This window comes from Pinus tabuliformis, chromosome 1_2, assembly GCF_031772625.1.
Source record: "Pinus tabuliformis cultivar Carrire ecotype Pingquan chromosome 1_2, CPIR1, whole genome shotgun sequence".
Taxonomy (NCBI): domain Eukaryota; kingdom Viridiplantae; phylum Streptophyta; class Pinopsida; order Pinales; family Pinaceae; genus Pinus; species Pinus tabuliformis.
The window spans coordinates 470889522-470915915 of NC_142298.1; positions in this window are offsets into that span (position 1 = coordinate 470889522).

Genomic DNA, 26394 nt, shown 5'->3' on the forward strand with positions numbered 1-26394 from the left:
CTAATGTGGTTATCATGTCATGGCTTCTATGCAGGATGCTTGCTCTAGTGCATCTTGGAGAGTTCTAATCTTTTATTATGTCAATGGTTTTCTTGTAAGGGGTAGGAGCACTTTAATGAACCAATCTCTTTGATGGTTGGGATCTATGGTATAGCTTAGCTTTCCAATAGCATCCTTAAACCTCTACATCAATTCCCAAGTAGTATCTCCTTCCTTTTTCTTGATCTCCCAAATTCAGAGAGTCCTTGCTGATCTATTTGTGGCACCTTGAATTCTTGAATGAAGCCTCTCTTAATTTCATCCACTAAAGGATTCTATTTTTTTTCTTCCCATTTGATAAACCATCTTAGATCTCTTTCTCTTAATGTGGTCTCGAACTCAATCGACTTTACGTTATTTGGTGTTTGGTGTGCTCTCCATATATCTTCACACAAGTACCAATGTTGTTATACATCTTCATTCCCTCTACCAATAAACTCAAGATATCTAGTAACGGACCCTGCCATGTTGATTCGAGTGTGTGCTAAGAGCACAAATCCTTGTTTTCGGGGTTGTTGAGATCCTTGTAACCCCAGATTACTAACATTGTTAATCCCACTACTATTAGATGTACTAAAACTAGCCTTACAATTGTCATGCACACTGTGTACTCGTATTACTTTAATCAATTTAACAACAATTTTGTCAGTATTTTTGTAAAGCGCCAGGGGAAGGTTGGGGTGAACACTACCTAAAATTTGGGGATTTTTTTGTTGAACTCTAGCTAATGTATCATCCTCAGTGAACAATCTTCTCATCACATCACACATCTCACCTTTCGTCTCCTCTTCATAGTTGTCACGAGTGCTTCCTTCCGACATCTTACCTGCAACTTGTAAGGGAGAGTCCCTATCATTCTCCCGGTTCCTATTTGTCCAATCGACATCCCTTTCTTGTCCTGCATCTTTCTCCATACTCTTTACTTCTTTCAGGCTCCCTGACACCGCTCCTACTTGGTGGGGTCCTATACGTCTCTTCTTTAGTGCTTGTACCACTCTTTCCTGCCACTTTTCTGCTAATAGCGCTCTCCTTTGTGCCCTAATATCTCTAGCTCTCTGCAATCCTTCTATGTCCATTCCTTCAGCAGCATCTACATTTCCCCAAATGGTAGAATTATCCCCTTATGCCCTTCCCTCAATACTGGTGTTTTATGCTACCATAGTTGCTCTAGGAAAAGGTAGGAATCCTTCTTCCACCATCAACATATTAATCCACGAAGGCACTTAGTTCATTAGTTTCCCTCTTAATCCTAATCTGAACATTGTGTTTGCCTTTGAAAAGCATTGATAGTTCTCTGTTGCGAATTTGACTACGTACCCTTCTATAGTAGTTTGTACCGATAATTCTAATGCTCTCATCATCTCACTATCCAAATGTTGAAGCATTATGAGGTATGTGAGAACCCAATCACGATGCACCTCCTCAACCAATTATACAAGTCTTCCAGAGACTTACACCATAATATCTTGTACTAATTACTCACAGCTTCTGAGTACAAAATCTCTCCGCTTACTTTAGCAATAGGTTGGCTTCAACCAGTAACCTGCTCTGTTACAAACTCATCTACTTGGTTGTGCCACTAGTCCCGAATCTCTTTCTTAAATATCCTTGATACAATATTCCAAACCAGTTCTTGTGATTTCAAGTCCCGACAACAGAACCATTTGTTGGCACAAAAATGTCATCAGGGAAAGACCCTGGGTTCAGGCACAAGGGGCCAACAAGGGTCCGTTGTAGTCTAGGACAATGTTGGAATTTTCACCCTAGCCCAAGAGATAAGGAGTCTCACCCGAGGTGAGTCGTGACCGAAACTAGGAAGGGTTTAGAAGGATATGAAGGATGACCCAACCATTACTCTATATACATCTTAAAGAATACATTCATCATAACATTATATCATTATGGATGTCATATTCATATGAGGAAAGACCATCAACATAAAAATTTTGAGTAGGCCCATAAATCATAGCAATACACACAGATAATACCATGAAACTGGTCCATTTACTCATTCATATTAACCCAACAGAAGATACATTACAATGTACGTTTGGCATAAAGTCGTGATCAAATACATAAACTACCATGGCCATAGAATGCCTTAGATCTCAAGCTAAGCCCAGCTCTAGCCTTTCTGCCACTGCTTTAGTCCTCGGATGAGATTCTTTTGTGCCCTCAACTCCCTCAGATACCAACGTTTTCTTCATGTTTTCTTCTCCTTTTATCTACTCCTCCACTGCTCAAAATTCCAATTTCGTTCAGCTATTTATCTCCTCGGCTGCTTCGCTTCCTCCTCCTTGTTCACTTGGTTGTTTTTTCTTGCTCCTGACACCTTGCCGCAACTGCCCCACAACTACATGGTCTTTCTTCCTTTCCCAGTTTTCTTCTCCACAACTTGACCGTTGCTCTTGCCACATGTTTTTCCCTCTTCATACCTTCAAAAATTTCAACATTCAAAATGAAGGCCCCAACAACCTCGATAAAGGATTTGATAGGAATGTCCATTTTAACTCTAGTGGCATCCATATCATGCAGTATGGCTCCAATATCTGGGGCTATGGCTAAGGGTTCATCTTCTTTTAACTCAAGGTTGAATAGTTTTACCATCAACTAGACAACTTCTAATTCTAAGTGTGAGGCATAAATATCTTTCATTTTTTTAAATTCACCATAAGAACTTTTAATTGGAACTATATGATGACTTACCTTGTCGCTTACAAAATAAGCAACTAGGGCATAATCTATCCTTGCTCGCCTAAATCAATAAATCTTTTTCTGGCATGGGCTTGGAAGGTGCATTTTCATCCTCTCCCTCACAGATGACTTTTCATAAGTCATTAAAGATGAGGGTATGTTTGATATTCCTTGACGATTCTTTGTAGTTCTCCTTGCCAATGAGTATTACTCCAACAATGGAGATGAGAGAATGCATCTTTGTTAACCTAGGACCAATATTCTTTGAGTTGAGATATTAAACACCTTCTCCAAAGAAAATAATCATTCTTCCCATGAGAAATTTCACAAACAAATATACAATGGGCTTGCCAACAACGAGGAAATATGCAATGGGCTTTCCAACAATGAGGAATGGAAATATGGTATGACCCACCAATAAACCATGTACTTTTAAAATATAAAGTGACATCAAAAAATAAGAGATGTCAATACCAATACCAGCAAGTAACTAACAAATAATCATTTCTTACATGGCTTGTGTTGTAGCACTTAGAAAATAAATAATTACAAGAAGCATGGTATCAAGTTGAAATGTCCTCATCTTACCAAGTTTATTAGCTAATACACTTTCATAGAATGATCCAATGTGGCACCTGAAAGTGTGGTGCTAAAAAATGTAATCCATGATTGTTATGTACCTATTGTTGTACTAAAAATTGCAACGTGTGTTGCTTCCATGGATAAGGAAACGATGAAATAAGTAATATATTTCAAAAATGACTTTCAATTACCAAAAATTGTGTCAGCAACTTCTTAGAAACCATAGATGAGACAACTGGAAAATCACATCTTCGAAGAAAAATTGGAATCTCCCACATCCGCCCTGGACTATAAATGGTTGTCATTGCTAGACATATTTTCTTCAAAATATGTCTGACCATCCTTTGGAAAGCCATATAAAAAATTCTAATGTGGTAAATAAGGAGGCATTGTGCCCAAAGAACCATAGCTAGGTAATGGAGATTTCCCATGCTATGAACTTTGATATGCATTCAAAACTTATAGAGTAGTTTGCTAGGACCCATAGTCCGCAAAGAACATCGAGATTCACACTGCCAACACTGCCATATCAATACCGATAACCGCCAAAGCTCAAGTTCACTTCATACGACCCTACAACACCAAGCAAGCTCTAAAAAAATGGCAAGAATGTAGCCACTTGGAACAACAAAGATGAATTAAATGATGATGCCAAAGCAATATTAATAGACATAGAAAGCGAGTGATTCAACCTAGGAAGGTTCTGGCTGTGACAAACTCAAATAGAATTAAAAACCTTGAGATTCTAGGTAAGACAAAACATGCAAGTTTACCAAATACACTTCACATTCAGAGCTATAGGAGTGGAGCATTATTGTGTCACATGAAATATATGTGTTTATAAAATACCAATGTTAGATGTGAAGGGAACATTTCTGAGAGCTATGGTAGAATTGATGAGTAGAGAGATAGTCAAGTAGAGGAGTTACATTAAATGAAAAATTCTAAAATTAGCTCCAAGACCATCTCGGGCTGGGTGAGTGACTCCCAAACTTGGATATGATTACATTAATGAGAATAGAATTATATAAGATAAAAGAGTGACCCTTGTGATTCATCTTTCAAGCCTGGTTCTTATTGCGCCGAGAGACACTCTCCATCCCATTATGGAAGAGATGATGTAAAGTTATGTTATGTAATGTGATGTTATGTTATTTAAACAGTTTGACTCAATCAAATTACATAACAATAAAAATAAAGATAAACATAAAAGTAATAAAAGTAATATTTATAATTATTAATTATTAATAATTAAACCAACCTAGATTCATCTTAACTCTAGATCTACAAAGCTCTATGAGGTATCAAAGCTCTTAAGGTGCAAACCTCTTTTAGAGTGAAAGGATATTTGATCCCTCTTGACACTTGGTAGATCTGGAGTTAAAATGGATCTAGGTTGGTTCTAATTGTTCGCATTTCATCTTAATTACATATTTACATTTTATTTACACAAACACCATGGATTAGGTGTCTAATAAATATAGTGAAATCTTAACTAAAAAACATAAATATTAATCATTTATCTTATATTTTGTGAAGTAAAAATTATTGTAAATATGTTAACACTAAGTTGATACATTTATAAATAAAGACTTTAAATTTTTAAAATTCATGAATATTTGTATGGTATGAAATTGATACATATAACATCACATACTTTTATTTTCTTGGGTTAATTATCATTTTTCTAAAATTATTATTTTTCTTTTTGATTTAATTATTGTTTTTTATTATGAAAATGGAATCTATAATACCATCCACACTTCAACTATATCAACTATATCACCAATTCACTCGTAAATAAAATCATGAGCAGTTTAAACGATTATTAATTTCATATAAAATATATGACCCTACTGAAGACATCAAAAGTAGTTTTCGGAGTTCATACTTATACAAGGATATTTTAGGAGAAAGTATGGTATATAGATTGGATTGGGAATAAACGAGTCTAGATCCATCTTAATTTTAGATCTTGCAATTGGGTAGAGGGATCAAATCTCTTTTCATTTTAAAATACTTTTTCATTTCAAGAAATTAATCCCTCCGGGGGCTTAATACCCAGAGTTAAGCTGGATCTAGGGTGATTTAATTATTAAATATAATTAATTACAATTATAATTATAAATATTAATATTAATATTTTTTTTTTAATTTAATTTAATTTTTATTTTTACCTAGTAAAAATGTTAAACATTACATCTCTACCATCTTGAGATTAAATATTTATATAGGAGTTATGTTGACTTATGAACCTCAAATATAAAGAATTTTTTCAATAAAAAGTGTATGGGTAAGGGGAAATCTTGGATAAAATATAATATTATATTATTATACGTTAACCAATATTTATGACCAACCCCACCTAATAAAAAGTGGCCAGGGTGGGGGGAAATACTAATTAAAATGTAATATTATTACATTTTACCTAATATTTATCAACAACCCATAGCCTGAATATTACTTTTACTTTTAAATATAAAGAAAAATTACAATAAAATGTGATATTATATTATTATATTTTATCCAATATAACCTAGTAAAAAGTGGACAAATGTTGGCAGAAATATTAAACAAAATGTAATAATTACACTTTACCTAATATTTCCCCCACCTCCTCCCTTCACTCAAGCTCACTTTCATTATTCATTTCTAAAATTTCCATCTTCAATCCATAGCTCTATATAATCATTATTACACATAAATTAAGAGAATATATTAAAGATATTATATTAAAGTGATTATCAAATAAGTAATTAGAATGAAGAGGCAATTATTGTTCTGTAAGTTTTGCAATACTACTCAATCCTACTCTTCTTAAAAACACCTTCTTGAATCGTCGAATAGCCTCTAGGAGCGTGATGAGTAATTTAGACCATTTCTGGTAAGCAACATTCATTTATAGCCCTTGGTCATCTCTTCACTCAACATAGTCATGTGGGCAACGCCAGATCTCACTTCAAATTCAGTCCATGCAACAACTACATCAAACAATGTAAAAATTACTCACATTCTCATGGAGAACGTAGGGATACACAATAGCATAAATACACTCTCAAAAGTTATATACTATTATTTTCCCATATTCCTAGTCTTGCCAGTGAATCAACTCTGTAAAATTGGAGGGTAGACTTTAATAAAAACATCTAAATGAACTTGAACAAAACCCCAACAATACAACAACTCCAACTATGGTTTTAAACTTCTCACATGCTACTCTCAGCCAAGGGAAAGACAACTCTTGCAAGGATGTTTGATGTATTCTCTTGTCTCAGACCTCTTGCTAATGCATACAATCAAAGATCTCAACACCAATCCACTGCTTAGGACCTTACATATCTTAAAATAATCAATCTAACTAAGAACCTTGAGTTTGTAACACTAAACCCTAATATCTATGACATAATTAATGTCGTTATGGCAGACGTAGCACTATAAGTTGTAGGTTCCTAAGGTCGGGAGAAGGGTCCTAACCAACAAATGAAATGCAAAGCTCCGAAGCTTCTACACATATATACACATTATGTATTCATCCATTCAATGATATAAACAAAGCATATGAAAAGGCACAGGGCCATCAAACAACTCCATACAAATTCTGAGCACTAACATATCCAGAAAAATGTTTTACCTCTACAGGGAACATGGATTCAACGCCATCATTTTCTATAACTAATTATGTGTCTAAATATAACATCAAACTAAGATGGATCTATGCTAGTTTAATTCCTCCCTTAAATAGATTATATTCCACATGAATACCATGGGTCAACTTTTATGGGATTATTTTAATTTCATTATTTTGTTATTTTTATTTTATTTTCACCAAGATAAAATGTTTACATTACATTATGTTACATTAAGTTAGACATCTCTACCATATTTTAATTTTATTTTGACCAAGTCAAAATGTTTACATTACATTATGTTACTTTATGTTACATGTATTTAAAATAAAGTAAAATAAACATTTTGACTTGGTCAAAATGTTATTCGAGAAATTCTAGAAACTATCCTTTCATCTCCTTAGATTTCTGATAACTAGAAGGTGGAGAAGTTTGACGTGGTTATTCTCAAGAACCTCAATTTGGATTCTTCTATGATCCCTTCCTCAACATCTCTGGAGAAAGTCACATGTCCTCCTATTTTGAATTCCTATTCTTCACCCTCAATCTCCTTCATTAAATTGAGCTCTGATGGTGCCTCTAAAGGAAACTCTAGAATTGGCAGATGTGGAGGGATTTTCAGGGATGAAAATTCTTTACCATTACAAATTTTCTTGATGTCCTGTGGAATTTCTAGTAATAACATAGTCGAATTCTTGGCTGTCGAGACAAATATAGTCATTGCTATTAGGAAATGTTTTCAATTATTACAAGTGGATGGGTATTCGCATGTTTTAATCCATTGTATCCAAAAAACTTTTAAACGAACAATCAATTCAAAAAACAATGCATAATTGGTTTTTAGAGGACGTAGTTTCTTGTTTCAAAGCTCTGATCTCAAAGTTTGACTATATTATTATTTACCATACTCATTGGGAGGGGAATAGGGGAATATGGTGGCAAATTCACTAGAAAATTTGTCGTGCAAGTGTCAGAACTTTAATTTGGATTAATCATGGCCTATCTTTCATACACATGGTGACTTTCATCTTATAAAGAAAAGGGCGAAAATAGAAAAATCCTCCTACGATGGAGTTATCCCTGATGGGGTGTCTTTAATGCTTCTTGGAAAGACATTCATTAATCCACCTTCATGATGAAACTGTGAGTCTGGATTTCGACCTTCAAATCATGTTCCATGCCCAACACTTGTCCACACCTCATCCTTGCGTCTCATGGAAACAGGTCCTATGGTTGGGGTCTACAACCCTTGCCTTGTCACTTTAAATGCTCACAGGTAGTTGTAATAAAGAGGAGGCTTGTTGTTAATATTCACACCATCATTTTTCAATTTTTAGTTCAAAAGCACGAGCTATCTCTAGAAGGATTAGCCCATGCCTCTTGGGAGCCTGAAAAAGGGTTTTGTGATCTCATTGATGGGTGCATGAGAAAGGGGAGGAATGTTTGTTTTAAAACATGTGTCATGTTTAACACATGTCCTTTCCAAGACCTGACATGATCTGGTAAAAAATTGTTTGCTTTAGGTCATCATTCGACATCCTCCCTATATATATGCATGGGATTTTAGCAAGGTGGTGACATTGTGATGTTATCTAGAGTGGTGGGCAGGATGGCTCTTCACCTGACTACTTTTGGTTCTCAATTGAGGTACTCTCTACCTGTTGGGAACATTTGTTTATTTCCCTTCATCAATATGCCATTAGTTCCAGTTTGACTAGCAAGACAACATATATTCAACCCTTTTCCTTCATTTCGGGATCACCTAAGTGGGTCAATGTTTTTCATCTTTTTTTTGCATAAAAAAGTGTTTGGGCCATACTTCGAATTGGTGGTTGTTCTACCAACCTCGATGCTCCAAGGAACTGATTCCGTAGGTATTTCATTTAATTTCACTGTCTTGGTGTGTGGAGTTTGGTATCCCGTTAGTTTGTCTATATGGTTTTAATGGATGCAACTTCACATTCAGTTTGGTAAGGCATTATAGGGTTCAGGTGTCCTTTTTGCTTGCACTTATAGACTAGGGTTTCTTACTATGTTGGGAAATTTGCGTGTTTCATGTCTCAGGAGTCGAAACTTTTGTTATATCCCTCTGAAGATTAAAGGTGTTGTGGTTGTGGTGGCTAAGGTTTGTTTTACTTTAAGGTGGGTTTTATATCTTAAAGTGTTGTTGTTTTTAGTCTTTGCTGAGGGGTGTCTAACTGAGGACTGTTAGGATAGTCCACAACATATTGGTATTGGGGTCCAATTGTATGGTTTTGGGGACGAATTTTTGGTGTTTGAGTAGAGTTTAGTTGATTCAAGGGTGTGTTCCTTCATGTGTCCTATTGGTTATAGATTCGTTCAAATTTGTCAGAACTTCAAATTCCCCTCACTATACATGCCTCCTCCACAGAGACTGGAAAGTCATAGAGGGGGGTGCGAGCACTTCTATTCCTCATCAACGTAGATTGTTTGGTTGGGAATCAGCAAAAAATTATTTTGATTCTATTCCTATCGAAGTTAGGAGAGAAACTCTCCACCTTGAATCAAAGGAGTTTGGCGACTGCTCATACTTCTCTGATTTTGAGGTTGGAGAAATTGGTCTCAAGTGGACCCCTAACTCGATGAAATTCTGAAAAAGAAGACTTCACTTTCTACATTTGATGGCATTGCATCTACAGACAAATACCCTCTTGTGCATGGTTCTCAAAGAAAAACATGTGGATAAATACAATCTTTTTGCAGGGCAAGAGGACATCAAGGGACTCCTCGGGAATGTACAATTCAACTTGGAAAATATTGGGTCACGATTGAGTAGGATTGATAAATGTGTGGTCTCTGATTCGGACTCTAAGACAAAGGAGCTCAATGACCCTCTTGCAATCATCAATGCACCTCCTGTTATCACCTATCCTTCTACTATTGTCACTCCTTCTGCTAACTCCTCACCTCTCTCTCCAGTTACTATCTCAGACTGATGTGTGAATGGATGGTTTAGTTTTTGTCTTTCTCTGTTGGCCTTGCTCTATGGAACTCTGGGTGGCGGCCTCAGAATCCTTGATAAGAAACATGGCAGTCAATATCATGGTTGTTTTGCAACTGTGTGAATTGTGGTCTCATTTTAACATAAGGAAGGTGTATGTTACTTCCTCGCCTTCTCTGCAAGTTTCCAAAATGATATATTTTGTTATGAACCTAGCAGTGTTTAATATTGGCTTGCTTATGGACGATATCTTTGTATGATTTTGTTATAGTGAAATTATCCTTGTCAACCAAAATTGGTAGTGGACCATGGATATATTAAGGTGTCAACTTCTTGGTCTTATATTTTGTCCTTCGTTTCTCTAGCACCTCAGTGTTCTGATAAGATAATAGGTAGAAATGTGCTTAGTGTGTCCTACATGATTGGAGGCATGATCTCCCGGGTCAATCCTTTGACATGATGTTAGTTAAATGTACTCAATGTAATCCTTCGTGTTATTGATAGAAAACTTTTGTATCAGCTTATTAAAAAAAATGTTTAGCATGATTAGGGATGGAAATATAATTTCTCAGATGGGCGTATTTTTTTTTAAAAGTGTGAACTATAGTTGAGGAAAGGAAAACTATGTGAAATTTCAAAGTTGAGAGTCAAGTCGATGGTCCATATGGGCACGTGGCCTACGTAGTTAATGGAATAAAATGTGTGGACATTTCGAAGCCCCGTCATGCTCTCCTCCACAATTTTGGCCAATAACGATTTTTTTTTTCTGGAGGAAGCGCAGACTACTTTAGTTTACTCAATTTTTGCGAATAGCGACCTTTATTTGGAGGAAGCGCGGACTGCTTTATTTTATACGGTTCAACTTTTCTAAATTTGTCTGAGTGATGAGCTTTCTCCGGAGGAAGTGCAAATTGTTATATTTTCTAATGTGTGATTTTGGACAAATTGAAGATTCACCAGTCGCATTGACTTGTGAAAAGCTTGAGTGAGTGATCATTATTGCGAGGAAGCATACATGAAATGACTGAAAATTTGTTTTCCAGTGAGTGGTAAGTCTTACGCATGCGCTCTGCAAAAACTTGAATTGTCAAACTCCATAAACCATTTGGACAAAGCGCCTTTTGTCCACAGCCCGTTACTCTATTTTCTTGTTTTCTTCTGGTAAATATATGATTTTAAAAAATTCATTATTATTTTTAAAATTGATATAAAATTATGTTATTCGATATAGATATTGAAATATTTTATTTATGAGTAAAAATGAGATGTTTTTACTATATTTACTTTGTATTGGATTGTAATATTAACGAGGAACCAACCAATCATCATGAAAGTGAAGAAATTATCAAAATTTTATAATGATTTTAATTAAAACAAACACTGATTTATGTTTTTATTATAGTCGATATTAATTTTTTATACTTAGAGTATATTTTACTTTTATTATTTTAAAAAGACATGTGTCAACTTGACTTTGAGCATAGATTGAATCACACATCTTTTTTATATTGGATTGTAATATGAGCCTCTTAGCACAATCATTTGAAATTTACTCACTTTACTCAATTTATCTTGTTTTATATTGAGATAATTGGTAAAAAATCATGAATTATCTTGTTTTATCTTGTTTTATATTGACATAATTGTTTTATATTGACACCAAGGTCTAGTGTTGGAGAAGTAAGAAGAATAAGGAGAGGTTGAAGAGGAGGAGGAAAGGATTGAAGAAGAAGAAGAGGAGATAAAAAATTCTGAAGGAAGAGAGGGGGAAGGAAGGAAATAAGAAAAAGGGAAGAAGAAGGAAAAAGAGGAAACCCATGGGGAATCTTCTAAGCCTAGAGATAAGAAGAAGCTAAAAAAAAATTGAGCCTCTCACTAAGGAACACAAAACAAGAAGTGGATGCCACGTTGGCCACACTTAGCACACTTCGAAAATCCAAGAGAAAACACCCCAAGAAGGGCCCATTGTACTTCAAGAGAAGAAAAAACACAAGAGTCAAACAAGGGAAGCCTCAACGTTCCTCAATACTCCTAATTACAATTGAGGAATCATCTAGCCACTAAGGAATGGATTTCAAGCAAGGCGAAGGGAAAATTGAGGAGTTCACCTCCCTTAAAGCAAAGGGGAAACAAATCTTGACACCAACTAGAAGGCCCACCACTAGAGTAGTCACAACCAAGTAGTTCAAGTCACAAATTGCCCTACTACAAGAAAAAATAGAGCTGCTACAGGAGAAAACATAGTTGCCATAGGAAGAAACAAAAGTGCTACAGGATCAAGAAAAAGTGCTACAAGAGGGGGATGGAACATCAAAAAAGGTAGAAATAGGTCCCTGGGAAGTCCAAGAGCCTAAACCATAGCCTAACATTGATTTGTACTATAAATTTATGTAAGAAGGAAGGATTATTCCCAAGAAATTTGCAGTATCCCTCTTATTCGAATTGGAAAAAGAGAGGGGAAGAACTCATAGATTGGTGCAAATTGCAAAATCAAAGAAGGTAGAGGATGTGTTTTTATAGAGGAGAAATTGAAACAAATGAAAAGAGAAATAACTGACCTGAGGTTAAGGGATTCAAGCATGAGAGAATAATTGCAATTAGAAAATCAAAGACTAAAAGAGTAGCTACAAGAGAGAGAATCACAACTTGCCACCATGGCAAGCCTGTCCATAGAAGCCATCCAGTGTAGGCAACCATCCAATTCTTGTGCCATCTTTTTCAAAGAGCAATTGTTGCAGTACCAAATCAAGATATTGGCATAGTATGGTTCTCTACCATTCCAATATTATAGAATTTCCATTGACTTCTACTGGTAGGTAAGCATTGAGGATAGGGCCAAATTGGCATAATTTTACATGCATAACTTGATTCTCATAGACATGAAATTTTAGGACCCAATTCAAGATTATGGGATGCATAGCTAATGGAACTTGCCTCTTAGCTAAAACACAGGGGATCAAGGGCATATTAAGTTAAGAAAATAATGTCCAAAGAGGCAAGTGAAACCTACATCAGAGAAAAGTTAGTGAGCCCCAAGGTTGTCATTAGTAACCATAACCTCATCTCTACAGATCCAAAATTAGCCCCTCACTACCTAGAAAATCAAGAATTATCCATCCTCTATTTTGAAGACACCTTTAGGTTATTAGGAACTGAGAGCTTGTAGTCTTGTCATATAAGGTGGCATGCTTTACCCCACAACTTGCAAATCAGGGAGTATCACTCCCCTGAAAGGCTGAGAAATTCCCTGGAAAGGACCCCATTCTACAAGAGGCTTATGAAAAGATTGAAAATCAATTGGATAGGGCTCAAACTCAGTCCTCCTTTACTATTGGGCCTACAGGAAAGAAGAGATTAGGTAGAGGAACAAAGGGTGTGGGCAGACATAGAAGCAAATGCAGGATTTTACCCACAGGAAGGCACACCATTTGAGATACCTTGGGATGTCAGGGAGGCCACCAGGGCCATGAATGAAATTCACATCAGTGAGTAAGTTGCTCAGAGGGTGAGAAACACCTTCAACAAGGGGGTGATGATGGGTCCCATCAATAGGTATATTTTGAGGCCCATTGTGCTATCCTCCAAACCTTAAATTCTCTTTTTGCCATATTAATTTACATATCTTAGCCATAATTTGCTTAGTAGGAAGACTAAAGGGTGTTTTTCATATTGCGCGGGCTAATGTGGTTAATATGTAGGCAAAAGAAGCATTTTTGGAGACATTTACTATGTAGGGGAACGTTGGAGGCATCTAGAGAGAATATAGGAGGCTTGTCCACTACATTAACTCTCCAACTTGACTTGAGTCCCAAGATTCCTCACCAACAACTCGAAGTCCACTAGTAGTCGATGAACTCAATTGCATGCAAGGACCTAAGGGGACTAGATCCACTAATTTCGAGGTTTTGGAGGGAAATAGTCCTCCTTTCAAGGGAGTTTCCCTCAGTCATCTTTTGTATAAGTAAACGATCCCAAGAGCTCATTAGGATTTGAACTTTGGAGAGATAGGAAGAGTTATTGAGAGCCAAGTGCTCAAGACTGTTATTTCCATTTTGATGTGATGTATATGAACTCTATTTTCTATTAATGAAAGGTTTATTGTTGGTCTATAACTTAGTTAAATTTAGAGGGTGGATACCCTTGGGTTAGGGCCTAATTAAGAGGCTATAGTCTCTCTCATGTATTTTTATTTTTATTTTATCACTTGGATAATAGTATTTATTTTTTTTCTTTTTTTAGTAGAAGTTAAATTACAAAATTTGTGGTTGCAGGCCTGAATACCACCTCTCCTTTTGGAAGTGTGGTTGCAGAACCTACAACAACAAGCCAAAAATACATGTTTGCTTTACTTTGAAAGTTGTTAGGATTTGGTTCATGGTTTCTTGTATACTTTGTTTCTGCATTCTAGAAGATACAACCATGTCCCTGCATAAGGATTAGATGCATGTTGTAGGTTAGAATAGTTCTTATAAAAATCAACTCATCCTTTCCATCTTGATTTGTTTTTGCTACAACTTGACCACTAGGTTGATGTTCTTTCCAAGAATAAACAGGGGTTGATTGTTGGGTTGAAGGAACTATCATTGATGTGTAGTGACCAACACATTTCATCTTACATCCACTTGATCATTTCCCTTCTCCCCCTTGATCCCTCATATTTTTCCTAAACTATACCACCAATATAATCTTTTCAAGGTTATTGGAGGACATCGTGGGCATGTACTTTTGTGCAATATGGGCCTCTAAGGGGTGGTAATTTTGGAAAAAGAATTCACATATCATCCATACATCTTCATCCACCTTTTCCTACGTCTAGCACACCTTTTCTTCCCTTAGGATGCTCTTGGATATAATCCTGTAGAAAAACAGGGCAATCTTGTAGCAGTCCTGAGTATCTTATAGCACTGCCTAAACTCGACTAGATTTTCCTCAAAACCTTGAACTTTGCATTTCGGAATTTAATAATGACCTCCATGCCTTGAATCCACGATTGGGGAGGATCAAATACCACTCTATACCCATTCCCCTTTCACTACAAACACATATTAAATTTTAGTAGAGTTATGATTTACATGTTGCAACTAAAATGTTTATTTCATTCTTGCGAGTAGAATAGCATGATTGGTTTATGCAATTAGCATATATCTTTACTTCCTACAATTGTAATTAGTCATTACATCTGATGATTCATTTATGCAATCAGTGTAGTCCTTTCCTTCCTACAATGGTAGTTAGTCTTTGCATTTGATGAATGATACTTTCCCTTCTGCAAATAGGATAATGTATTTAGAGTATATTCTTGTCTCTTCATGCAAGTTTTCTTTGCAAGCTAGTTGAAGGAGTGGTATCTATATGCCTTGATCTGATTCAATGACTGAAGGTGACATGAGTAGAGCTTGACCTACTATGCATATAGCACTATCACCTCTAAGTTTGTATGAATCTCGAATTGATAATTAAAGTTGGTAGCCCTAGGAGTCTCAACATTCTTGGTGAGATATTGGGGATCGCCACCTCATCAAGATGAAAAATTTCAAGTGTTTTGGTGAGACATTTTAGCGGAACTTTTTGAGATGTTCTTCGTTACCCTATTTATATTGAGATGGAGCTACATCAATATTTAGCCATCCAAACCTTTCAATCACATCACTCAAAGGGTGTTTCTTCTCTAAAGAAGTGGTCAGAACTTCATGAGGGAGAGGCCATGCTTTACAAGGAGATTTCATAATTGATACAAGATAGGTATCCCCCTGTCCAAGATGTGGAATCTAATAATCAAATTCATGATAATTTTTTACATGATTGAATCTATCCAAATGATCAAGTTGTCGCTAAAAATTTTTGTTAGTATTGGAAGATTCAAGAAAAATCACATCTCTAGCAATAAAAACTTCTTATTTACCTCATCATAAAGATGATATGCTTTGGTGGTATTTGAATACCCTGAGAATATTCATTTATGACTCCTCACAAAAAACTTTCTTCTTTGTTCTTTAGTAATCAATGCATAGTAGGTAGAACCACAAATCAAGAGATGCCTTACAAAAAGAGTGTGATTATACCACATTTCACAGGGAGTATTATCTTTTAGAGCGTGAGATGGAAAGATGGTTTTGATATGTACTATGCATAGAACCACATCAGCCCAAAACATAAACTTCACATTTTTTTAAAAAATCGTTAATTGAAACATATTTAAGAGAATCCTGATCATTATTTCAACTACACCATTTTTTTAAGACTGTATGGAACTATACTTTGATGTTGAATCCCATGTTGGGGAAGACAATTTTTATATTCGTTAGAAGTACATTAGTTTACATTATTAGTATGAAGGGATCCAATAGGTGATTGTGCACCATTTCCAATCCATGCATGAATTTTTTTGAAAGTTTCAAAAGATTTTGATCAACTTTTCAACAAGTATTACCTATGCATCTTTGTGTAATGATCAATATAATTCATCATCTATCTATTACCATTTTTAGATGGAATAGGAATAGGGCCACAAAAATCAAAATGAATCAATGCAAGCTTTCTATGTGCACTAGAAGAAGAATCATGAAATGGTTGTTTGATATATTTTCCTTAGATACAAGCATCACATTACTTTAGTTTCCTTGGAATAAATGGAAAACTATACACACTATTCTTTTTTAGTAAAATAATACTATCACAATTAAGATGTTCAAATATTACATGCCATAGAAGTATGGATTGGAATTTACCTTTATTATATTGAAACATGAATGCAAAGTTGTAAGCATGAGTAAATATTCCTTGTAGCATCAAGAATCTTTCTTCTTCTACTCTAGTCATGACAATTGTTTTGTCATATGATTTACATATCTTTACTTTCCCCTCAAACATGTGAATAGAGAGGCCATATTAATGAATGTGAACAAGGTACAATAGGTTTCTCTATATTTCTATAAGGTAGAGTAAATCATGCAAAATAAAATCAGGCAATCCAGGAACATTAAGCCTAATGGTGCCAAGTCCAGATGGCCCTAAGACTTAACTTGTTTGCAAAGTACATTATTCCATATACATTTTCAATGAGGTCTTTAAAGATGTATTTCTATAAGGTCATATAGTAAGTTGCACCTATATGAAGAAATCATGCATCTTTCCAAGAACAAAATGAAGTATGAAACAAATCTTCAGTTACTCCAATAATGCAATGATCATCAATTTAATGAACATATTCATGTGCTTTATCTTTTGTTGGATTTGGTGTTTTACCTTTGTCTTATTTTTGGTCTTGCTTCATTCTCTCCTAGGGGATTTTGCATGTGGAGGGATCATGTCCATCTCTATCACAACAAATGCAACATAGATAAGATATTTGTCCTTTATGGTGTCTACCCCTCCCTTCCTCTATGATTCTTCCTCCCATGCCCTCTTGTTTTAGGAGAATCGTGTGATTAATTCTTCTCTTTCTAATCAAGGAAAATTACTTCTCCAGGGGCCTAAGATGTTGTCTTCCTCTTCCTGGAAGATTTATGTCATTTTGAAAACCTTTTTAGTAACGTGTCAAAAGTAATTGCCTTAAATTATGCACTATCTTGAAGGGATTCGTGGTAGTGAGAGTATGTAGAATAGAGGGCCTTGATAAAGGATTTGAGAGGAATATCCATTTTAACTCTAGTGCCATCCACATAATGCAAGATGGCTCCAATCTCCGAGGATAAAACCAAGGGCTCATCTTCTTTCAACTCAAGATTGAATAGTTTTACCATCAACTAGACAATTTCCAATTCTAAGTGTGAGGCATAAATATGTTTTTCTTAAATGCACCATAAGAACTTTTAATTGGAACTATATGACAACTTACTTTTTCACTTACAAAATCAACAACTATGGCATAATCTATCCTTTATTTCCCAAATGGATAACTCTTTTGTTGGCATGGGGTTGGAAGGCGAATTGTCATCCTCTCCCTCACATATGCCTTTTCATAAGTCATTAAAGATTAGGATATGTTTGATATTCCTTGACCATTCTTTATAGTACTCCTTGCTAGTGAGTACTAATCCAACAATGGAGATGAGAGAATGAATATTTGTTACCTAGGACCTATTCTTTGAGTTGAGATATTAAACACTTTTTCCCAAGAAAATAATCATTCTTCCCATGAGAAATTTCACAAAAATATATACAATGGGATTTCCAACAACGAGGAATGGAAATATGGTGTGATCCACCAATAAACTATGTATCCTTGAAACAGGAAGTGACACTAGAAAAGAATAGATGCCAATACCAATACTAGAAAGCAACTAACCAATGATCATTGCTTTCATAGTTTGTGTTGTAGCTCTTAGAAAAGAACCAATTACAAGAAGCGTGGTATCATGTTGAAATGTCCTCCTCTTACCAAGTTTATTAGCTAATGCAGCTCTAGAAAATGATCCAACAGTGGCACCTATAAGTGTGATGCTAATAAATGCAATGCATGATTGTTATGGACCTATTTTTGTGCTAAGAATTGTAATGTGTGTTGCTTCCATGGATAAGGAAACAGTGAAAAAAGTAATAGATTTGAAAAATGAGTTTCAATTACCAAACATTGTGTCAGCAACTTCCTAAAAGACATAGATGATACCATTGCAAAATACCACCTTGAATAAAAATTGGAAGCTCCCACATCAGCTTTGGACTATAAATGGTTGTCCTTGTTAGACATATTTTCTTTAAAATATGTCCAACCATCATTTGGAAATTCATTTACAAAATTCTAATGTGGTAAAAGCCTGAATATAATTTTTTTTTGCCTATTTCATATTTAAATCTTGAAAATGAATAAAAGAATACCTACAGTACAGTGGAAAGAATGAGTGTTAAGGGAAGATGCATTAGTTCATGGGACTGTAAAATTCCTATGCTCAATGCAAGGTGGAAAAAACTAGTTGTCAACACTCAAATTAACGTTCTTCCCATGGATAAAAAGGTGTCAAGTCGCAGAGGCTAATGAATGCATGGTTTGAACTTGCAAAAAATTCATGGTCAAAAGTGGCTTATACATGAGTCCAAATGAAGCCAACTTAAGGCCAAAAGGGTACAAGTAGTCAATATGCAATACAATAGTACAAATTAACACATGGTAGCCTATAGGGTATAAAGCCAGAATGATAGTGAAGAAGAAGAGGAATGATGCTTCATCACAAAGTCATGGCGGGACTAAAGAGGACTCTCGAGCCTAAGAAAAAATGTTCAGCATGGGTGCCAAGTGACAACAAGGTGACTATCTAGGGCGTCGATGATAAGGTAGGCTCCTACCACAAAAGTTATGACACTTCTAATCAGTGAGAAGGTTATGTCTCACATCTTGGTGGGGTCGATCCTAGGGCCAAAATGGAAAAGGAAACTGATAAATGCACAATGTAGGTGAAGAACCTAACCTATATGCCAATTTTGGGAACCAATACCTATCAGAACAGATCAACCATAAAAATTCCTAAAGGAGAAGTCTTCAAAATTATTACATATAAATATGGTACAGGGAACCGCGCAGCCTTGGGGATTATGCATAATAGTTCTTTAGGACAAGACCCTTGTGGGACTTAGGCTAAGGACTCCTTTGGTAGCTGAATCTCATGGCTTCAAAAAATTCCTCCTGCAAAGGCAACTCAACTTCCAAGAAATCATGAGAACTAGAAGGATCAAAAGATGGAATTAAGGGGTCCCATTCCACCATAGGAGAAATCACTTGATTAACTGTCAAGACCAAGTCCCGAGAAGGAAAATAATAGTTCAAAGGATCCTTCTCAGAAGAAATTAAGCATTGAGGATACAATTCCACATCATTCACCCATGGCATGGAAGAGTCTACTTGAACACTTGGAACATACCAAGGGGTATTCTGAACTAAATTCAAATTAGGAGGGGGGTGATTATCAGACGTAAGCTGATTAATAGTGACAATACTTCCATTATAAGGAAATTACATCACTCGAAAGAGTGAAGACACCAAAACATTCATAACATATACATAATCATGCCCAAGTAGCATATTAAAGTATAAATGGAGACAAACCACCACCATATCAATTAAGACAGTCTTCCCACCTAAAGTAATAGGCATTTGAGGAAGAAAACCCATAGATTCACCAAGTCTTCTATCATAGTCTCAAAACTTACTATTAGCTGCTAACAACTTTGGAGAACCCAAATAATTCCAAGTCAAGGAGGATATAATACTTGAAGAGTATCCTTCATCCAGCATACATCGATAGATATTTGTGGAATTAACTCCAAACCTTATTTGGAAAGGTGACTTAGTAGGAAGACGAGGCTCAACAAGATTATCCCAATCAAAGGTGACACTCCTAAAACTTGGAGGGGGTACACTCGAAGAGACTAGCATGCCCCTAAACTAGAAGACTTTGAACTACAAATCAAGAAGAATTTTTTGTTAGGAACTTCACCCCCCAAAAGAGGAGTGGAATCAACCAAATATTGCACTCACTTGACCACTTCATCAACCAATGGTTGACTAGATTGTTGAGAAACCAGAATAGATTCAGAAGTAGAAGAACCTTTGGACTCAAACCATAAGCTTTGTACCACTGAAATACCGGGGCACAAACGAGTAATATGGTCTTGCTTACATATCTTACAAGGGAAATTAGGCTTAAATCTTCTACACCTAGGTTTTGGATAAACATCCATTCCCCCAACATGACTAGCAGTGGTTGGTGGAGAGTCTCCAACATGACTTGCAGAGGTAGCAACTTTTTCCCAAGAGAGATAAGACTTGTGCCCCCAATCCTACTCATGGAAGCAGGTGATTCAATAGAAATATGACTCACAGAGGTAGGTGATCCATTTCTAGTATGACTTGCAGTGACTAGACTTATGCCCCCAATGTGACTTGCAACAATTGAAACATAATCTCCAACATGACTTGCAGAGGTTGGTGACCCATTGCTACTATGACTTGCAATAACTAGACGTATGCCCCCAGCATGACTTGCAGTGGCTGAAATCTCATCTCCAGCATGACTTGAAGAGGTTGGTGACCCATTGCTAGTATAACTAGACTTATGCCCCAAGCATGACTTACAGTGGCTGAAAGCTCATCTCCAACATGACTTGCATAGGTTGGTGATGATTCATGGAGAGAATTATTCTTCTTCTTATTCATCCTCTTTATCCTCTTTTTATATTTCTTATTACAAAATGGAAGAGAAAGAGGAAGTCTAAATTTCACTTGTGAAGAAGATGAAAAATTAACACCCATTTGATGCCCTTGAAATGAAGCATTCATATGAGAATCTTCAAGAACATTTGGAATATTTGGAGTGGACCACAACCAAACTTGTAATCCAACATTCAATCCAGGAATATTCAAAGTGTCCATCAATGGGGTACCAACATTTCCAAAGAAAGGAGAAGAACACGAATCTCGTTTTGAAGGGGTCCCTTGGTTGGCCTCCATAGGAATATTCGCCATACCCAACTTATACATAGATCCTTCCCTTATAGGATTTTTCAAATGAATTGTCAAGGAAGGGAGATGCACAATCAAATGTTTTCCCTTAAGGAGGCAACTTCACAATTTCAAAAGAAATATCAAAAGCCTCTCAATACCATTAGACTAGTTGGTCAGTCACTCAGAATCAAAGGTTCAAAAGTGACAATCCAATTCCACCTAATGCCAACTAAATACAAAGAGAAAACATCACTCCACTATAAAGTCCTAAATATACAACCAAATAAGCAACTTGCAAGTATTTCCGCTTTGGGTGGTTAGGACCAGACACCAAAATACAAGAAAGTGAGGTAAAGGAATTTTCGAAAGTATTTTTGGATGATAAGGGCCCAATCCTACCAAAGAAGCTATCATAAGAAGTTACGTTGACCTCCATACAATAGCCTTTGCTAGTGCAAGTACCCAAGCTTCACAAGGGCACCCTTCAGAAGTACTATGAAAGTGATGCAACGTCTGTCTCAGGTACCATGGGTATTCGCCCCCACAGTGACGTGTGTATTTCCTAGGAAAGGCAACTAAAGTCACCATTTCGTAATCAGAATCCTGCTGGAACAGTCATGGGCGCATGATCCGCCAAGTATGAGAAGGGGTATCTCTCTTTCCTTATCTTCACATGCCCTCATACTTAACTCACGTGTTAGTATATCTTTCCCAAATAGCTTAATGAGACTAAATTTCCACTCTTTAGTAAACTTCTATACTTTCAGTTCAAGTGTCCTTGGAGAGTTTACTCTCCACGCACATATTCCAAGGCCCTAGTGTCCTACACTAGTTGATGTATCTATGAAAAAAAAAGTCTAGTTCATTTTAATTAAGCACTTGTTTTAAGTGGTTGTTATTTAGGACATAGGAAAACAAAAGTGCAATTGATGGTGTTTTGACATGAAATAAATCAATAGAAAACCTAGCTACATGAAAATGCAACTCATTTTCGTCAATGAATAGTGATTTCTACAAAGCTTCTATGAGGAACTTATTAAAGTAACAAATCTTCTTTTCTTTTTATTTTGCTTTCACACATTCATAAACTAAAAAAAAGAGCCAAATGATTTCTATAATGCATCTAAAACAAACAAATGTGTTCTTTCAAAGACCAAAAGCAAAATTTGACAAGTAAGGAGAAACATATATCCAAGGAAAGATCTCCTAAATGAAGTAAATTTCAACCCCAAGCAAATATTTGCTCAGTTGTTGAAAAGCCAAAAATACCAAAACACTAAAAACCAAAGAAAAGAAAGGCAAAAAATGTTTTATTTTTTCTCTTTTTCTTTTTAAGGACTTATGACAAGAGTTTTGAGAAGGAAAAGCACTCAATCACATCAAGATCAAAATCAAGTGAATAGACTCCAAAATTCACATGCCATAAACAATCACCAAGACGATCAGAATAAAGTGAATAAGAGAGCAAAACACTTGAGCAAATTGATGTGAAAGATACATAAAAGATTCAGAAAGATAGAAAGATTTTAGAGAACCAAAATCCTTCACTGATTCAACATTTCAAAGACCCTTCTCAAATATTAAAAAAGAAATCAAATGAGTCAAATTCAAGAATGCAAAGCGAAGTAATGAAAAGACTAGATTATAAGAAAGTTGAGAACCGACTCACTGTTCCAAAAGCATAGAACATTCAGACACTAAAAAAAGAAGGTCTAAAACCCAAACTTCAAATGCAAACACTTTGAAAAATGCAAACTCTAGTTTGACATTTTTTTTGCAAAAGGAGGTAAAGAAACTGACACCAACAAGAAAAAAGATCATTCAATACTCTAAATGAATTCAAGAAAGAAGAAAAACCAAGCTACACCCCTAACTGAAGGAAAAACTCAAAAAAATTCAAATGTTTCCAAATATACGCGACTGCGAAATAACATACCTGCACACACATGCATCTATTTCCGAAGAAACTAGCGTATACACTGGTTTCTTTGGCAGAAACCGCGTATGTATGTTCATGTGTACAAAAAAAAGAGTGTTTATATAGAAGAAGCAAGAAGGGTCTGATCTAGAAGATCATACTAATTGTCTAGACTGCAAATGAGTCAACAATACTAGAAAAGTCAAGAAACAAGAAAGAAAAACCCAGATCAAGGGAGAAACAACCCTTCTAGGAAATCCGTGATTATATTCCCTAGCGGAGTTTCCAATTCTATTGGTGGGAAAAACTTCCCTAAGGTAAGGGTTGACAACCTCAATAGATCAAAGGTAGATAATCAACAAGAAGCATGTGTTCAAGCAAGAAAACTATACAAACTACCAAATTTGGATGTGAGAGGGTTACCCATAGGTCCTATGTTCGATGTCAATCCCGTAGGGTCTAAACCCTTTGCTTCCTCCTAAGTGAGCAGACCTGCAACACAGTTCATAGAAGCATATACATAGAAATTAGTTCAAAGTGCGTGCATAATAAACATGTTAGATCATCAAGCATAAACATATAAATCATGACATATTACACATGAATCATAAAAACATGAGATCATAACATATCGGAAATTAGACAGAGCTTCTTTATTGATATCACCAAAGAGTAGTGGAGAGATACAACCTAATCCAACCACGACACTAACAAAAGCTTCCTCTAGATCCGTCCATCCCAAGCCTCAAATATCACCTCTCAAGCATGTGCAAAAAGATGTCATATAATGAAGGATGAACATTATGCAAGGAAGCAAAGGTTTCCTATGACTAGGAGTACAGGAGGCAGAGGGAAAATCATACTTAATCTAGGGACCAAAAACACTATAATATCGATATCATATCTCCTTGATGTTATTAGCCCTTCCATTGAGGTGTGTAAATACCACCAGAAATCAGTTGATTCAGTTAGGCCACGGGCTCCTGTGGTGAGCTTTCGGTGAAACCATAAACCCCACCCAAAAAATAGGATATTATTTTATTTTTTCATATTTTAAATAATATACATGGGTTCTGTGTTATGGTACTCACATGTGTACACTATTTTTAAAGGGAAAAGTCATGTATCGAATTCTAAATATTATTTTTTAATAAATGATCAAGTTTTTATGGGAAAGGGTTGCCCAAGGCCATACCAGAGCATCAGAACTATAAGAGCATTGAATGATGTTATAACGAGTAAATGGTGAAAAGAGTAATAGATTTGAAAAATGAGTTTCAATTACCAAACATTGTGTTAGCAACTTCTTAGAAACTATAGATGAGACAACTGCAAAATACAACCTTTGAAGAAAATTGGAAGCTCCCACATCGGACGTGGACTATAAATTCTTGTCCTTGTTAGACATATTTTCTATAAAATATGTCTGGACATCCTTTGGAAATCCATTTACAAAATTGTAATGTGGTAAATAAGGAGGCATTGTTCCCAAAGAACCATAGCCCGACTATGATGTTCTAGGTAATGGAGATTTCCCATGCTATCAACTTTGATATGCATTCAAAACTTATAAAGTAGTTTCCTAGGACCAATAAACTGTAAGAACATCGAGATTCACACTGCCAACATTGCCATATCAATACCCATAATCGTGCAAGCTCAAGTGCACTCCATATGACCCTACTAAACCATGAAATATCTAAACAAATGGGAAGAATGAAACCACTTGCAACAACAAATATGGATTAAATGATGATTCCAAAGCAATATTAATAAACATAGAAAGTGAGTGATTTAGCTTAGGAAGGTTCTCGCTTGACAAGCCCAAATGGAATTAAACACCTTGAGATTCTAGACAAGGAGAAACATGAAAGTTTACCAAAGCCACTTCACATTCAGAGCTATAGGAGTGGAGCATTATTGTATCAAATGCAATATGTCTTTATAAAATACCAATGTTAGATGTGAAGGGAAAATTTCTTAGAGCTATGGAACAATTGATGGGTAGAGAGATAGTCAAGTAGAGGAGTTACATTAAATGACAGAGTCTAAAATTAGCTCTAAGATAATCTCAGGCTAGGTGAGTAACTCCCAAACTGGGATATGATTACATTAATGACAATATAATTATATAAGATAAAAGAGTGATCTTCGTGATTCATCTTTCAAACATGGTTCTTATTGCGTTGAGAGGCACTCTCCATCCCAATATGGAAGAGATGATGTAAGGTTATATTATGTAATGTGACGTTATGCTATTTAAACATTTTGACTCAATCAAATTACATAACAATAAAAATAAAGATAAAAATAAAATAAAAGTAATATTTATAATTATTAATTATGAATAATTAAAGTAGCCTAGATTCGTCTTAACTCTAGATCTACGAAGCTCTAGGAGGGATCAAATCTCTTGAGGTGCAATCTGCTTTAAAATGAAAATATATTTGACCCCTCTTGGTGCTTGGTAGATCTGAAGTTAAGATGGATCTAGGCTGGTTCTAATCGTTCACATTTCCTCTTAGTTAATTCACACAATCCCATGGATTAGGTGTCTAATAAATGTAGTGAAATGTTAACTAAAAAATATAAATATTAATCATTTATGTTATACTTTGAAAATTAAAAATTATTGTAAATATTTTAACGCTAAAATATTACATTTATAAATAAATATTTGAAATTTTTATATTCACGAATATTTGTATGGTATGAAATCAATACATATAACATCACATACTTTTATTTTATTTTTGGTTAATTATCATTTTTCTAAAATTTCTATTATTTTTATTTAATTATTGTTTTTCATTATGACAATGGTATCTATAATACCATCCACACTTCAACTATATCACCTATTCACTCATAAATAAAGTCATGAACGATTTAAACGATTACTAATTTGATTTAAAATAGATGACTTACTGAATACATCAAAAGTAGTTTTTAGGGGTTCATACTTATACAAGGAGTTTTTTAGAGAAAGTATGGTATATAGATTGGATTGGGAATAAAGCAGTCTAGATCCATCTTAATTTTGGATCTACCAATTGTCTAGAGGGATCAAATTTCTTTTCATTTTAAAATACTTTTGCATTTCAAGAAATTTAATCCGTTTAGGTGCTTGATAGAT